Here is a 4944-nt window from a genome sequence, read left to right as displayed (position 1 = left end):
TCAGAGAACACTGAATCATTAAATTAATTTAATTACAGTGGCTATCTCAGTTTATTTTGGATTCTAACAGATGTCTAAGTGCACTCCATGAAAACAACCTTAAATGTATTCCCATTGCAAATCAATATCCATTCTCCAACRTTAAATCTAAACTTGATTTCCTGAACTCTTAACAACTCTCTTGTTGAAGAGCATGTATTTTTGACTAATACATTTTCTTTGTGTAATTTACTAAATGGAAAACAGTGTTCCAAGTATTGCCAAGGATAGCTATCATCATCATCACTGTGTGTTTTACTTCAGTGTGTATTTACATGATCTTTTCAGCACAAAGAAATGAGTAAACTTTAGTCAGTGAATCTGATTACTCAGGACTGATGCTTCCTGATCAAGGAGAATATTTTTTTCAATGGAAGATAATTGAATTCCTCAAGTGGAGTCCTGGTTAAAATCAAAGCATCGTGTATCTAAGCCTATAGGTGGTTGGTATCACCAGAATGTTTGAGCTCAACAGACATCAGTCCCATGACAGTGATTCCAGGCCTGTAACATTAAATAGACTTGAAAATACTTTTCAGTAAGTGCTATTGTGTGGTGATGCAATAGTGTCAATTATTACATTCAGATTTTACTGTACATTTTCCAAGTTTCTTGGAATAGAAGTTTGTTACATTATATTAGGGGAAAATTCTGCTAGAACTTATTAAAATGCACATTAGGACTGCATGAAACCACTATAGATGTTGGATTATAGTCTGTACCATTATCAAGAGTTTGCAATGGTCTTTTTTAATTCAAGCTGCATTTGTCTTTCAGCATTCACAAGAAAAAAAAATCTGTGAGAGTAACAAAAGGGATAGTTTTTAAAACGTAGCAATTGCTGCAGATATCAGTAAGTACCAGTGGAGTGTAATTACAATAATCAAACTTAAGAAAACCATTTATGCTGTTAGTAAAATAATATGCATTCTTTTATGTGATTAACTAAGGGAAAGTAATGTAACGGTATCAAACACTCCTAAGCACAGAAAATAGTATCCTGAAAGACTGCCCCAACTATGACATTACATGCCTGTTTTATGTGGAACCATGCCATATTGAAACATCTAATATACAGTTGCCAAAGCTGGAATGCGAGCAGTTGCAAATATATAGCTGCTCACAAAGCAAACAAAAGCTTCTTTAAAAGATTCAAGTTTTGGAACCTGTCCCCACATCCCTCAAAAACTGTCAAGTAGTGTTTATATAAATATACTGACATTGCCTTTGCCATACTTGGGATCATTTTTCCCTCACTAGAATCAAGGAGCTTACATGAAGTCAGCAGTGATGGGTTTGTTTGGTATATTGCTACCTGCAGGTAAGATAATAGACTTTTGTATTTCCTCAGGCCCTTCTTTTTCTGCAATTGCTTGCTTGAAATCTGTGCTGTTAGTATTGAATATATCGTCAGGACTTGGCCCCAAAGCTGTCCTGTAAGCCTGTTTCTGATATTTGATACTATAAATGCCAGTTCATAAAATAAACTTCTACCACACAGTAACTTATGGCAGTGCAGATCTCTGGTCCATGAGCCCATGGGGCCAAGAAATGTCCTTCCCATTTATTTGAAGCCAGCAGTGAAACAGCAGTCAAATTTTGAGATGAATTGCAGTGTGAAAGGATATTTGTTATCATGAGCATTTTCCTGGTCCTAMAATGCATTAAGAACTTTCAAAAGAAGATAACAAGGACTCCATAATTAAAGGTAAGTTTCTATGCTTCTGTATGTTTTCAGAGACCTTGATTCACATGCTCTCTAAGACCCACGAGATGAAGCCAGTGAGCCCTGTCCTGTTCTTTCAGAACTGGTTGTAGGCAGCTACTCTCAAGAAAAAGTATAAGACTATTGATCTTGAATGGATGAAGGCACTTCCTGTGAGAAGAATTATATTTGGAGGAGGAGGTACTCTCATGTTAGCATTTTCTGTTAGTTATTCTTAGAAAATTCCTGTTTCAGCATGCTTAGTTGTTTTATTCCATTCTTATGTGACTATCTTTTTCCAGAACTCTCTAGGAAGCTTTAGCACCTCATTCTGGATCTGGATTCCACTTCAGGATCTAAATCTCAGACTCAGTCCATATCTTTGTTTTGTTAGTACCTCAGTTTCCCACACATTCTATTCTATGGATAGATCCTGTTAGTAATCATTGTAATAACCACTACTTCGTTGATGAAGGTTACATTATGCCTTTGCTGAAGTAAAGAGACACTTTCTTCAGCTAGCTATGCTCCTTATATTAGAGCTGGTAGAGAACTTTGAGCAAGTATGTATATGCAGACAGGAACATCATTACAAAGAGAATATTATTAATGTTATGCCCTGATGCACTGTACAGATACAGGACAGAAAGACAAATTTTCTTCCTATAAAAATTGGTAACATAGATATATAATCTGGAATAAGGAGAAGATGGAAGAGAATGAGAAATGTTTTCATCCCTTTTTCAGAAAAGGATAGCTGCAGCAGCTAGAAGTTAAAGGCTTTGTCTTAGGTCGAAGTCCATGGCACAGCTACATGACTCAAGTCATAGTCTTCTGCCTTAACTGTAAAATCAAGTTTCATTTATATTTAATTGCTCTGTTTTTTAATTTATAAAGCATGGAATTTCTTTAGTTAAACCTTGCTGTACAGAAGAGGCTGTGCCACGAAAATCCTAGCAGTGTAAAACCAGTGAAAATCACCAACCTTAGAAAGTTAAGGAATAGAATTTATACATCAGTAGCAACTTGGTCCCATTCCATTAAGCAATTAGTTTGTGCCTTTCTAGTGTAAGATTACAGTTAATTTGAATTCATTTTAATTACACTGGGGACTAGGAATTTAAAAATATCTGTGACATGGAATTAATGTATCATCTGACAAAGTAATCATTTCATAGCATAGTACCATTGCAGGTAGTTGACGCTACTTGTCAACAGGGTAGCAATAATACTCTAAAGTATAATTACTTAGAGTAAGCACACTTACTTAGAGTAAGTATGATGACTTAGAAAATGCCAAAACACAATATTTGTGTATATATGACATCACAAAGATGGGCTGTTTTCTTCTTTAGATTCAATTTAAAACTAGAATTTTGTTACCAATTTATCCTCTAAAAAACTCTTGAGCTTCCAATGACTCTTAAGTACTGCAGTACGTAGGTCAAGGACAGTACAATTTGCTTTAATCATTGATTTTTCCCAAGAAAATATGCAAAACGTAAAGAAAGATTTAAAAAACCTACCTCTGGAGATAATTTTAAGTCATGCAAATGCCTGGATTTTTGATGCTTAATTGATTTTATTGATGCTTCTTTACATGTCTCTGACATTCCTTTCAAACACATGGTCTGAAAACTGGAGCACATTCTTGGGTAAATTTAGTGTAACACACTCTGAACATGATCTAAAATCTTTTCATACTGAGGAGTCAGAGCTTGGCAAGAGCCTCTGAGGGCAGTGAGAAGCCTTTGCAGTGGACTCAGTGAGGACATTAGATCAGTATCTAGCAGCAGGTTTTTGCTGATGCTGTTGTTTTTCTAAGGACAAAAAGAACTGCTGCATTACAAAAGTTTATGAAATTTAGTGACAGTATATTAAATAATGAGTATTATTCTGTCTGCCTAATTTCAGTCAGTCACTAAGATACAGAACAGATTAGGAAGGTTAGAAGAGGGACAACAAAGTTGTCTAGTAACAGAGGGTTTACTCAGAACAAAAGACAACAAAAGTACATTTATATTGAAAAGTAGAATGATTAGAAGAAACTAATTTAAATTTAAGAGATGAACATGATTCCCTTGCAATGATCCCACTTTCCTTTAGAYATTATAACATGAAATAAGGATAATCAGATTATGAGATTAAACAGTGATCAAACAAAATACTAATGAAAAGAATCCCTTCTTTACAAAGTGTAGGTTTGTTGTTTTAATTTTAACACTGTTTTGGGAGATGATAAAATTTTGCCCCAATGCAGTAATTCTTTATATCTCTTTGTGTGTTCAGTTGTCTGTTTACTAGTTTATATGTTCACCTGTCCTGGCAGCTAAATGGATTGTATACTCTGGTTAATAAGTTTTTGATGGAGACGTGCTTTTGTGTTGTTTCCATTACACAGCCAATACCCCATCTTGATGTGGGGCCCAGGTTATAGGTTATATTTTACTGTAGTCTCTCTGCATTGCTGCCTGCCTTTCCACCATTTGTTTCATGCAGTTCTGTAGCCCAGCATATTTGATTTTTGCCCTATTCCTAGGGGAATAGAAGCAGAGTATCCTGCAGAAATCTATAGAGCAGCTCATGGGGTACTGATTAACCAAAACATTCTTAGGAAGTTTTTACATTTTTATCATGATCAGTGTTATCAAAATATTTAATTTTGTATTTCTAGTTCAAAATTTTTACATGCTGACAATCTCAGGATAGATACATATTTAGTTATTAGGTGATTTCAGTGCCTTAATTAACTATTGTATTTAATTGTACTTACATAAAGCTCAATGAGTGACTCAAAACAAACAAACTTGTTCTAATAGATAAAGGGATGTTGACATAAGTATCTATTAATAATGTTGTTAATTATATTTTGCATAGCAGTAGCATCCCTAGACACCAGTCAGGATAAGGGCCTCTGTTGTGCTAGGCAGTAAACAAACAGGATGGTTCCTATCCTGTGGCATGTTTCTGAGATGTAGTTTCACTGAAGGACAGTGCTGCAGCTTTATATGCTTGGTCTACAACTCTTATAAGGGGATGTCAAAAATACCAAAAGATAGTTTGATGGTTTAAAGAGGAATTGATACCTGACAAAAATGTCAGGTCATTTCAGTGGAGGAAAATTGTTTGATATGGAGGGGAAGCTTTTTTTTTCCAGTTGAAAATTAAAAAAAAAAAAAAAGGAAATTTGTCAAAGCAGG

Source organism: Apteryx rowi, unplaced genomic scaffold, assembly GCF_003343035.1.
Source record: "Apteryx rowi isolate R43461 unplaced genomic scaffold, aptRow1 scaffold_211, whole genome shotgun sequence".
NCBI lineage: Eukaryota > Metazoa > Chordata > Aves > Apterygiformes > Apterygidae > Apteryx > Apteryx rowi.
The sequence above is the reverse complement of the archived record's forward strand: the minus strand, read 5'-3'. Positions refer to the sequence as shown.